Source organism: Cupressus sempervirens, chromosome 6, assembly GCF_028749045.1.
Source record: "Cupressus sempervirens isolate cs-2001-9-10 chromosome 6, ASM2874904v1, whole genome shotgun sequence".
NCBI lineage: Eukaryota > Viridiplantae > Streptophyta > Pinopsida > Cupressales > Cupressaceae > Cupressus > Cupressus sempervirens.
This window is the reverse complement of record NC_143123.1, coordinates 216,347,107-216,360,661: the sequence shown is the minus strand read 5'-3', so window position 1 is coordinate 216,360,661 and position 13,555 is coordinate 216,347,107.

Below are 13,555 nucleotides of genomic sequence, written 5' to 3'. Positions count from 1 at the left end.
ACTAACCATGTGTCTTGTAGGTTTTCCTTAAAGTTTTATTTCTCTTGGGACTGAACTTGAATGCTTAAACACTTGTCTTTGAATGCATGCTGCACTTAAATTGATAAATCAAACATGCTCTTGAATAGCTAAAGTTAAAACAATAAAATCCAATTTTGGATGCATAACCAATTGAACAAAACCTTTCAATTGAATGAATATTGTTAAAAAACAACCTTGAATGCCATAAGGGAATGGAAATTTTTCATTGGAATGAATGTTCTTCAAACACAATCTTGAGTGACTAATAAATCTACATGCTTTCATTGGAAGGAATGTTAACACACAATCTTGAATGCTTAAAAGATCAAAGAACATTGCAATGAAAATTTGTATTTGGTTCTTAAAATGAATACTCACTCAATCTTGAATATAATAAATTAATTTTATCTATCCCTATCAAATTTCTTATGTTGACATTGATCGATTTATTTTTGTTGAAAAGCTCTCAATTTCTTATGTTGATGACATTGTTAAGTTGGAAATAACATTGTATGTTATAAACATGAGTGTCTTCAAGAATAGATTACAAAACCTGAAGAACTATTGGGAAAGAACAAGTGTCTCTTTAACCCAAGACCACTTATGTGTTCACTCCTCTCATGCCTTTGGGTGATCTTGAGTGCACAAGAAATAAGTGGCTTTGTTTTACACTTTTTAGAAGGCTTGCTTAGGGTTTTCATCACCTCAAGGGATGACCTCAACTCCTATGTTCTATTGTAGTATAAATAGTGGGAGGTGAATCCAAAGACAACTCTCTTAGAAGTAGAATCTTGTCACTCTTGGCTAAGCCCCAAAAAAATTTATACTTTTTGAAAGTGAAGGTGGAGATTTGGGTTACTGTCTCCTCCTGGCTGTGTGGCATTATTCTCTTTCATCTATGTATTTGGGCCTCACGTACCTTGCATATATCAAGGACACCCTAGTTGAGCTTGTATATCCTAGTCAAAGACTCATTGGATTGTTGGTTTGTTTGACATGGTGAATGTTTGCAACCTTCTCCATTTGAATCCAAAAGGGCACATACCATCCAAAATTTTCTTGCATATATATCATTATTTTATTTGCATGTTATATTTCAAAAACTCCAAAAAAAAAATAAAAATTTTAAAACTTCAAACATCCAAAAACATTGTAAAATTTCAAAATTCAATTTTTTTTTTAAAATAACAAAAACAAGTTCTTATTTTCCACATAATTTTCAAATTACTTCTTCCATCCATTCATCTCATCATCATCATGCATCTCTTGTCTTAATTACCTTCTTAATAATTCAAATTGTTCCTCAAAATCTTAATAATCTCAAATCATCCTAATCATTTCCTCATCTTCCTAATCATTCAATCAAGTCCTAGTCTTCATTCTAATCATGCTTCATAATCCACATCAAGGTCCAATTTCCTCATCAAATCTCATCATTCCTCCTTAATCCAATATTTTCAATCATCATCTCTTGTCAAATTGATTTCTTTCTAAATAATTCCTAAATCTTCATCAAAAATATATCTTTCAAACTTCATCTATTTGAATCCTCTTCTAATTAAAGTTTTCACTAAATCTTCTACTTTGGACTTAGGAGCACCATCATAATCCTAGTTATCTTTATTGACCTACATACAACTATATTCAAGATTAAATCAAATCACACTTATCAATCATCTTTCTCCTTTATCAATATTCAATCCAATCTATTAGTAGAAAGATCTTTCCAAAGTGTGATATTAGACCACCATCCTTGAGCAAACTTATCATAGTTGTACTCTCTCACTTGGGATCATTTTTCCATCACCAAGTATTAAGTCATTTATTGTGTATCCTATTTTAACTTGGGATCATTTGTCCATCTCCAAGTGGAAGAAGATATCATCATCCAAATCCAACATCCAATTGTTTGCAATATCACAAGGTCTTTATCTACATCAAGGTTATCTCAAACCTTCATCCAATATCAAATCAAATCAAATACAAATCAATTCAAAAAAAAGTCCAAAATTGCTCCTATTCCTAAGGTTATATTCCATACATCATCAAATCTTTCACCACTCCTCATTTAAGTTCATGGATAAGAATTGGCTTAACCAAATGGTTGAAGATCTTCCAAGGCAATATGGAGTTATACCTCCCATTCAACCCACATACCAAATCAATCCTCAAAATCTTATCTCTAATCCTAATCCATCTCACATTTATTATTCTACCCCCACCTTTGACAAGGTAAATATGCCTCATTATCATTCATTCACATATCATTCCAGTCATAGCCCACATAATTCCTCAAATATAAATCTCATTGCCAAAGAAATTGAAGAACTTAAGAATTATGTCCTTAGCCAACAAAATGGAGGTCAAAAGCAAAAATATACCTTCCAAAACATATTGGTGCAGGGAACCCTTGTACCAAGGGGGTCATCTAAATAAAGTTCATTTTTTATTTGGTCATTAAGATAGGTTTAGGTCATGTTTAGTCATTTTGGTCCAATTGTAAAGGTGTTAGGCCATTTGGTGTTTTATAAACCAATGGCTTTTCAACTATAAGACCCTTAGGCTTAGGTTCATGCCAATGGCTCTAGGTCTTTGATTATGCATATCTACATTTTAGGAGTGTAGGCTAGGGGTTAGTCTCAATTTTGGTCAATAAGAGCACTTTTTCTTACATAGTTGCTCCAAAATGTTTTAATGTTGGAAAACATGTTGTAATGCAACATTTTGACAACTTTGCAAAAAGTTGTCAAATGGAAAAACTATATTTAGTTAGGAAGTTCAATTGTTCCTATGATCCAAGGTAGTTGGATCAGGCAAGAAATGTTTAAAACCATTGGTGAACTTGTCACAAGGTAGAGTTCAATCATTTTGTACGGGTTATTTTGACATCAATAAAATTTTCTCTATTTTCTCTCTAATTTTTCTATTGCAAACAAATTTTCCATACATGTATGGATTGGCATGGGTCTAAAAGTCATATGAACAAATAGTGCTCTGAGTCTTCTTTTGAATGCAATAAGTTTGAAGGAATTTGGTTCAGTTTGGAGTGAGATCTTACTATTTTACTTCGACTGGGTCAGAAACCCTCATCAATCTGGGGTTTCATGCAAATGGACGTGGATTTGTTACAATAACCAACCAAATTGCTTGAAACTCTCGTGTTGTATAGTTTGATGAGTCTATTTAGGGATTTTAAAAGGAGGGACTTGGAGGATGTGGTTTACTATTTTTAAACCCATGCCCTAGGACAAGCAGTCAGGTGAATTTAGCCTAGGAATAGTTCAAATGGAACTCATAGATCAGATGCATGGATTCAATCAATCAAGGTGGATAGTGTAAGTCATGAGGCAATTTTAAGACATTCCTAACATTAACATTTCAGCTTATGTACCCATTTTGGTAGGGTTTCTTTGCAATCAAGCCTAGATAGGCCTGCTAGGACTGCATGTGCATTGAACACTTTCATTATGTTGGAGTAAGTTTAGATGTTAGATGTTGGGGAAAGACTATCAAGTGTTTAAAAATACATTGATTCACTATCCTTTATTTGATCAAGGATTGGAAGTCTACGCTTTTCAACAAAAATAATGGAATCATAGATTGGTATGACTATCATATATCATAAAGTTTGAAGTTGTTGTTGTTTGTGAGTTTAGAACCCTATCAAGACTGAGTTTAGAGAATCCATAGACATCTCCTTATGTTAGATCAGTGACTTGGAATGTTCCAAAGTTTTTAATAGATTAGTGAGGTACTATTTTTTAATGACTATCATAGTTGCAGTGGCTATTTGGTTCAAAGGTGGACAACAAGAAGTTTGGGGTTGTGTTAGTGATTTCAAAGAATCAACAAAGGCAATTCTTAAATAGTGTAAAGTTTGTTAATGACTTGGGGTCTTCAAGGTTTGTGTTAACCTTTGGAAGTACACTTGTGTTATATCTATCACTGTGATTGTTGGGATACAATTTGTGTGGGCAATAAGCAAGTTATCTGTGAGTCTAGTGTTCTTTGGGAAGAGTTGATGATCATAGGGATTTGTCAAGGGTAAGGCACATAGAAACCTTCAAGGGACCCTTGAACACTGAAGTGGGGTGTGTTGGGAATTGTACCAAGTAGAAACAAAGTTTCTTTGTTGCAGTGCCATTAAGAGATTGTAAGATCATTGATTTCTTGTAGATTCCTTAAAGGACAAAAGGCCTACAAGTTGAGACAAGTACCATTGATTGATGACAAGTACAAAGACTATAAAGAATTACAAGAGGCATTGAAGTTGCTTCCATTACCACTCTGCATTAGGTGGTATCAGAGCTTAGGAAAGGTTCTTGGTTTTCATCATGTCAGACCAAGAGGGACTAAATGAGTTCAGTCTGCATGGTAATGTCACAAATAAGGTGATAGCAAAGATCTTGAGGGGTCACTTGGCAAGAATCAAGATTGTTAAAGAGAATAGCAAAAATTTGGAAGAAGAAGTTGCAAGGCTAAAGGAGATTAAGTCAGCTAGTAGTGAGGAAAGTTCCTTAGAAGAGGATGAAGAAGACATAAATTCTCCACGAAGGGGGTTGGAAGGGGCAGGAGGCCCTTCACAAAAAGAAAAAATCTTCCTGGAAGCTCTTGGTAAGCTTGGGAAGAAGGATACAAGAGGAGAGATTCCCAACTTCTATGGGAAATTAGATGCTAAAAAGTGCCTAGAATGGATAGAGGCTTTAAAAAACTACTTTCAATGTGAAGAAGTTGAACCTAATCAAAAGGTGAAGATTGCCAAATCTAAGATGAGAGGAGCAACACTCAGTCGGTGGAATTTCATCCAACATGAAAGGGTAGAGAACAAGAAGAATCCTATAACTTCTTGGAAGAAGATGGAGGCTAAAGTCAGAAAGTAGTTTGTTCCTAAGGGTTATGAGGTAACTTTACATCAGAAGTTGCAAAATTTGAAACAAAAGGATTTAGATGTTAATGCATATACTGAAGAATTTCATAAAGTGTCTTTGAGATCAAGATTAGTGGAGACTAAAAGTCAAAAACTAGCAAGGTATCTAAATGGTTTGAAGTTCAGCATATAGGATGAACTTAGCTTATTTAATCCTGATACTATCGATAGATGTTATCAAATGACCCTCAAAATTGAAGAAAGACATAAGAGGAGTGGAAATAATGTTAGAGGAAGAGGAGATGGTGGTTTAAGAGGAAGGGGTAGATTCCAAGGGAGAGGCACACCAAGCAAGAATCAAGAGGAGACAAGTAATTCAGGATCAAATGGAGACTCTAGCAATAGAGGAGCATTTAGAGGAAGAAGACCAAGTAATAGGGGTAGGTTTGGTGGTAGAGGACCAAGTGTCTTCATAGGAATGTGTTTTACCTGGAACCAACTAGGCCACCAATATTTTAGATGTCCTCAAAAGGTTGGTGAAAACTCGAGACAAGGTGGAGAAAGAAGAGTGAAATTGCTTCAAGATGAAGATGGACAAAGCACTTCATCATACCAGACCACCACATCTAGGCCTGCTGATCCTAAACAAGGAGAAGCACTCATGATGCAAAGGACACTCCTAAGAGCACCTCAAATGGAAAAACCTACATAAAGGAAGTCTTTTTTTAGAACAACATGCAAAGTCAAGGGCAAGGTATGTAAACTTATCATTGATTCTGGTTCCACTAATAATCTTGCTTCTAGGGAGATGGTAGATAAATTGAAACTTTAGAAGATACCCCATCCTACACCATATAAAGCATCTTGGTTGACTAAGGATAGAAAAAATTTGGTAGATGAACAAGTATGGGTAGAATTTAATATAGGAGAATATGTGGATAGAATCCTATGTGATGTCATTGATATGGATGCCTACCATGTGCTATTGGGAAGGCCATGGTAATATGATGTAAAAGAAAAACACGATGGGGAAGCCAATATCTACTATATAACCAAGGGGGGTATAAATTACACCATGAGGCCTTTACCTGATGAGGGGAAACAAGATCATGTAGTTAGTTCAGTCATGGTAGTGGGGGAAAAAGAATTTATGCAAACTATAAAAGAAAAAGACACTCCATTCTTTTCTATAGTAGCTAAACCAAATAGTGAAGTCTTCATGAAGCCCTTAGACAAATCTAAAAAGGAAAATTGGTGGGAGAATGTTGGTCCCAAGGAAGTTAGAGAACTTTTGATGAAGTACCATGGCATAGTAGCATGAAGTACACCAAAGTCTTTACCATCCAAAAGAAAGGTTAGTCATTGTATTGACTTGATTCTAGGAGCCACTCTACCTAACAAGGTTGCTTACAAATTAACTCCTGAGAAAAATGCAAAAAATGCTAGGCAAATTGAAGATTTGTTATCAAAGGGGTTTATAAGAAAAAGTATTAATAAGTCCTTGTGTTGTCCCTGTAGTCTTGGCTCCTAAGAAGGATGGTACTTGGAGATTTTCCACAGACTCCAGAGCCATCAACCGGATAACAATAAGATATAGGTTCCCAATGCCCAGAATAGAAGACCTCTTGAATTGCCTAGGTGGAGAAAATTACTATTCAAAGATAGATCTTAAGACTGGGTATCGCCAAATTAGGATAAGAGAGGGGGATGAATGGAAAACCACCTTTAAGACTAAAAAAGGGCTTTATGAATGGTTTGTAATGCCATTTGGGCTATCTAATGCCCCAAGTACTTTTATGAGGCTCATGAATGAGATCCTCAAACCATTTCTTAACAAATTTGTTGTGGTATATTTAGATGATATTCTGATTTTCAGTAGGGATTAATAAGAGCATTTGAAACATATAGATCAAGTCCTAAAGAGATTGCATTAGGAAAGTTTGAAGATCAATTTAGAGAAGTGTACCTTTATGAAGGAAGCACTCATTTTATTGGGATTTGTAATCTCCAAGGACTTCCTTAAGATGAATCCTTCAAAGGTTTCAGCTCTACTTAATTGGCCTCCTCCTACTTATCCTTCAAAGGTAAAAATTTTCCATGGTTTATGCAATTTTTATAGGAAATTTATCAATAAATTCAGTGGATTATGTGAACCTATTATTGACACTATAAAAGGAGGTAGAAAATGTTAATTTTCTTGGACAAATGAAGCAACAAATGCTTTTGAAATCTTGAAACAAAAATTTGCTAAAGCACTAGTCTTGAGATTTCATGATTTTAATAAAGTTTTTACCATTGAATGTGATGCTAGTACTAAGGCAATAGGAGGAGTACTTAGTCAAGAAGGCAGACCTATAGCCTTCTTTAGTGAAAAATTAAATGATGCAAAAAAAAAGTATTCTATTTATGATCTTGAATTGTATGCTATGGTGTAGTCTTTAAAGAGATGGAGACATTACCTTTTTCCAAAAGAGTTTATCATTTTTATTGATAACCAGGCTTTGAGTTTTCTTAATAGGTAGGACAAGCTGAGTCAAAGGCATGTTAAATGGATGGATTTCATGCAATCTTATACCTTCTCTGTAAAACATAAAAAGGGAGTTATCAACAAGGTTGCTGATGCCTTTCGTAGGAGGAATATGCTAATCCAAAAAATTGAGTTGGAAAGTGTTGGTATAACACACATGAAGAATATGTACACACATGATGATGATTTTAAAGAGATTTATCAGGTATGTCTAAACATGGGAGATAGATGCCATAATGAATTTTTTGATTATTTAATCCAGGAAGGACTCTTATTCAAGGGGGGAAAACTATGTGTACGTAAGGGGTCTTGTAGAGAAAATATTATAAAGGAGAAGCATTGTGGCAACATGTCTGGTCATTTTGGAATTGACAATACTTTATAACAAGTTAGGAGATTTTATCATTGGCCAAGAATGCAATTAGATATCAGAAAGTTTGTTGAAAGTTGTTTAATTTGTCAAAAAGATAAGGGACATACCTCCAATGTAGGAGTCTATACCCCTTTGCCTATTCCTAGCAGACCACAAGATTCGATTAGCATGGATTTTGTACTGGGATTGCCAAGAACAAAAGGTGGATATGATAGTATTGTTGTTGTTGTTGACAAATTTTCCAAGATGGCTCATTTTATTCCTTGTAGGTCTACACATGATGCATCTCACATTGCCAGTTTTTTTTTCAAAGAAGTTGTTAGGCTACATGGGTTACCTATGTCAATAGTTTCAGATAGAGATGCTAAGTTCTTAGGACACTTTTGGAGGACATTATGGAGAAAATTAGGAAAAAATCTCTCATTTTCATCTACCTATCATACACAATTATATGGGAAAACAAAGGTTATCAATAGGTCCTTAGGAAATCTTCTTAGACACCTTACACAATAGCATGAAAGTTCTTGGGACTCCATTTTATCTCAAGTAGAGTTTTCATACAATGACTCCTTAAATAGGAGTACTAGTTTGACTCCTTTTTAGATTGTTTATGGCAGCCACCCAAGGGGAGTTTTGGAATTCAGAAATGTGAAGAATTTAGATAAGAGAAGTACACGAGTAGAGGACTTTGGTCAAGTTATGAAAGATATCCATGATCAAGTCAAAAATATGTTACAATCCACTAATGCCAAGTAAAAATAGCAGGCAGATTAGAAAAGGAGAGAATTATAGTTTAAGGTGGGAGATTTGGTTATGGTCAACTTAAAGAAAGAAAGGTTACCCAAAGGGCAATATACTAAAATTATGATGAAGGAAGCAGGCCCTTTTTAAATTTTGAAGAAATGTGGCAACAATGCCTACAAGATTGATTTACCTCTTGACATTGTTTTATCTCCTATTTTTAATATTTATGATATTTATGCTTTCAAACCCCCTATTGCTGATGACATTGTAGGTATAGGTGTTTCTTAGGGTGTAGATATTCAAGTAGATCTCACACATCTTCCAAAGCTGACCCCACCTAAGATTGAGTGCATACTTGACAAGAAGGTTCTCAAGGAGACTAGGAGGGGTACTTATTATTCCTATCTAGTCAAATGGCAAGATAAACCATTGGAGGATGCTACATGGTTGACTGGAGTAGAGATTTTCAAAGCTGGCTACAACCTCAATTCCATACCAACTCAAGGGACTTGAGTTCCTTTGAAGCCAGGCAGTATGGTGTAGGGCACCCTTGTACCAAGGGGGTCATCTAAATAAAGTTCATTTCTTATTTGGTCATTAAGATAGGTTTAGGTCATGTTTAGTCATTTTGGTCCAATTGTAAAGGTGTTAGGCCATTTGGTGTTTTATAAACCAATGGCTTTTCACCTATAGGACCCTTAGGCTTAGGTTCATGCCAATGGCATCTAGGTCTTTGATCATGCATATCTACATTTTAGGAGTGTAGGCTAGGGGTTAGTCTCAATTTTGGTCAATAAGAGCACTTTTTCTTACATAGTTGCTCCAAAATGTTTTAATATTGGAAAAAATGTTGTAATGCAACATTTTGACAACTTTGCAAAAAGTTGTCAAATGGTAAAACTATATTTAGTTAGGAAGATCAATTGTTCCTACGATGCAAGGCAATTGGATCAGGCAAGAAATATTTAAAACAATTGGTGAACCTGTCACAAGGCAGAGTTCAATCATTTTGTATGGGTTATTTTGATATCAATAAATTTTTCTCTATTTTCTCTCTAATTTTGCTGTTGTAGACAACTTTTTTGTACCTATACAGATTGGCACGGGTCTAAAAGTCATATGAACGAATAGTGCTCCGAGTCTTCTTTTGAATGAAACAAGTTTGAAGGAATTTGGTTCAGTTTGGAGTGAGATCTTGTTGTTTTACTCTAACTGGGTCAGAAACCCTCACCAATCTAAGGTTTCATGCAAATGGACATGGATTTGTTACAATAACCAACCAAATTGCTTGAAACTTTGGTGTTGTATAGTTTGATGAGTCCATTTAGGGATTTTAGAAGGTGAGACTCAGAGGATGTGGTTTACTATTTTTAAACCCATGCCCTAGGACAAGTAGTTAGGTGAGTTTGGCCTAGGAACAATTCAAATGGAACTCACAGACCAAATGTGTGGATTCAATCAATCAAGGTGGATAGTGCAAGTCATGAGGCAATTGTAAGACATTCCTAACATTAAAATTTTTGCTTATGTACCCATTTTGGTAGGGTTTCTTTGCAATCAAGCCTAGATAAGCCTACTAGGACTGCATGTGCATCGAAGACTTTCATTATGCTGGAGTAAGTTTAGATGTTAGATGTTGGGGGAAGACTATCAAGTGTTTAAAAATACATTGATTCACCATCCTTTGTCTAGTCAAGGATTGGAAGTCTACAATTTTAAACAAAAACAATAGAATCATAGATTGGTATGACTGTCATATATCATAAAGTCTGAAGTTGTTACTATCTGTGAGTTCAGTACCCTATCAAGATTGAGTTTAGAGAATCCAAAGACATCTCCTTATGTTAGATCAGTGACTTGTAATGTTCCAAAGTTGCTAATAGATTAGTGAGGTACTATTTTGTAATGACTGTCATAGTCCCAATGGGTGTTTGGTTCAAAGGTGGACATCAAGAAGTTTGGGGTTGTGTTAGTGATTTCAAAGAATCAACAAAGTCAAGTCTTAAACAGTGTAAAGTTTGTCAATGACTTGGGGTCTTCAAGGTTTGTGTTAACCTTTGGAAGTACACTTGTGTTATATCTGTCACGGTGATTGTTGGGATACAATTTGTGTGGGTAATAAGCAAGTTATCTGTGAGTCTAGTGTTCTTTGGGTAGAGTTGATGGTCATAGGGATTTTTCAAGGGTAAGGCACATAGAAACCTTCAAGGGACCCTTGAACACTGAAGTGGGGTGTGTTGGGAATTGTACCAAGTAGAAACACAGTTTCTTTGTTGCAGTGCCATTAAGAGATTGTAAGATCATTGATTTCTTGTAGATTCCTTGAAGGATAGAAGGACTACAAGTTGAGACAAGTACCATTGATTAATGAAAAGTACAAAGACTATAAAGAAGTACAAGAGGCATTGAAGTTTCTTCCATTGTCACTCTACATCACATATGTCCTCCTTCCTAATGTTTCCAAGTCCATAATCCTCATGTCCCATCCAACCTGAATCCTCCATGTAATTCCCCATGCTTTGAGTTTGATTTTCAAAACTATCATCCCAATCCCTACCCATGGCTCAACCTCCATACAATACTAATCCTCCAAAATCAACATCATCCCCACCTTGTAATAAGTATGTCTTTGTCCCACAATCAATCGTAGAAAGCTTGTCTAAGTACCAAACTAAAAATGAAGTGATTCGATCACCCAAAGTCATACACCCAATGCCATGTCTATAAATTGTTCCAAATCATGCCATTATGGATTCCTCCTCTCCTTTAGATCTAAGAAATTCACCATCCCATAATTCACATATCACTAAAAATCTATTTATTCATCTTATTACATCTCATGATCACATTCATAATCAAGAATGAGACATTACCTCTACTACACCTATTAATGATTACATTCCATCTCAAGAGTTAGCATCCATAGATCCTCCACTTCATGAAGATGCTCCTTCCACTCCATCCACTAGTACTCCTCCATGTCCAAATCAAATCACTCCATCTCATGGTTCCATTCCCTCCACTCTATTATATGATTCTATTCCATCTCATGATCCAATCCTTCCACAGAATAATCCTCTTATAAGTCAAGATCAAAGTACCCTTTCATTTATATTTCATAATCCCCCTTGCGATCCTAATCCTCCACATAATCCTATCACACCTATCAAATCCACTCATGGATCTCATCTACATGGACTCACATCTTGTATTAAAAATGATAAGTATGCCATTGAAGAAATAATGTCTCAGGATGTTGTTACACCTTCCATTCCTTCCAAATCCAAAATTCCTCCATCCAAACCTAAATTTTCTAGTCACCCATTGTATGCACCCTAAAATGGTTGCCTAGACTATGGGCCCCCATTATTCAATTTATCAATTTCCTAAATCAATGGTTTGCAATATTTTATTTTATTCAATTATTGCAATATTTTATTCAATTATTGCAATATTTTCTAAGGTTGATTATTTTATCCTAAGTCTTATTTAATTAAAATAAAATCTCCCTTTTAATTAAATAAAATAGGTCCCCATTTAATTAAAAGAAAAACTCTCTTTTAATTGAATAATTCATCCACATTTAATTAATTAAGAGAAAAACCCCTCTTTTAATTTAATTAAATATTTCCTATTTAATCAAAAGAACTTGCTCCCTTTTAATTAAATAAATCCCCACTTAAAGAGGAAATAAAATAAATAAAAATTAAAAATTCCTCTACACTTAAATGTACATATTTCTAAGTGGGTTTTCATTCAATTCTTTTCCTATTTTCTCATTGGTGGATCTTTATTTCACACAAATAATTCTTTCTCCACCCTTGGTTAAATATTTTTGCCTCTTAATCTTCATCGTCCAATTTTCAATCTTCTTTATAAGGGACAGCCCTATCCTTATTTTACACACACACACACACTCTCTAGGCTATTGTTATGCTACAAGTTTGGAGAGTGATTTTTGAAGGAGTTTGAATACTAAAGCTTTTTGTGGAGAACTTCCATCTTCTTGTCTTCTTCTCTCATGCATCCATGGCTTCCATCATGAGGTTTCATCCTTGCATTTTGATATTTTCTTGTCATATTTGTTTTCATAGAGTAATATTGCATTATTATTTCCTTTTATAGATTAGATTTCCTTTCTTGAATTGTTTTACATTTTTATCATATAGATTAGTTTTCATCTCCATTTGCATGCATATTGGATCTTTGAATCTCTCATTTTATGGTGTACATGCATGGGCACAAACTAGGTCAAATTGAGGGCCTCCATTACAAACCCTTTCACTCCATAAATAGAGAGCTATGAGCCATCATTCGAGACCTCATTCTTGAGAAATCTTGGATATAATGACTCATAGAAGTGTGCTCACATTTTAAGCATACATTTTTGGTTCCCACCGTGGGGCAACCCACCTTTACTTGCTAGTTTTGGACATTTTTAGATCAAACCCCCTTGTATGGATTTGTTTGGAGATGAAAAACCCTAGATCTTAAATATTTGATCATATCTCCCAAATGGCTTGGTTTTTTGGTCTAAATATTTTTTTAGGTTGGTGACACATTAGAGAAGCTTTAGTCCAAATTTCAAATTTTTTTTGAGGTATTTTTGACTTTTTATAAATTTTTATTGATTTTTCATGAAAAATTATTTTAGGGAAAAAATTAGTAGATTTTTTCAAAAATTTTGCATTTTTGGAAAGGTCTCTAAATTCTAAGCAGAGTTGGTTCTTTGTATCTTGATTTTAGAGATCATATTAAGGTTCAATAATTCTATTTGCAAAAACTAGTCTATTTTGAAAAAATGGCTCCCTAGGGCACAAGTAAAAAGATATTTTCAAAATTTTGACATTTTTGGAAAGCTCTCCAATTTTTGATAGGGGTCTCTTTTCTGCATTTAGGGTTTTGGATATGAATTCATAGCATATAGGTTTAATCTTGTTGACTAGGTTAAAAATCATGATTAATTGCACTTTATTTGTACAAATTCCAATGCATGATATGAGTTGTCATCTTTTCATGGAAT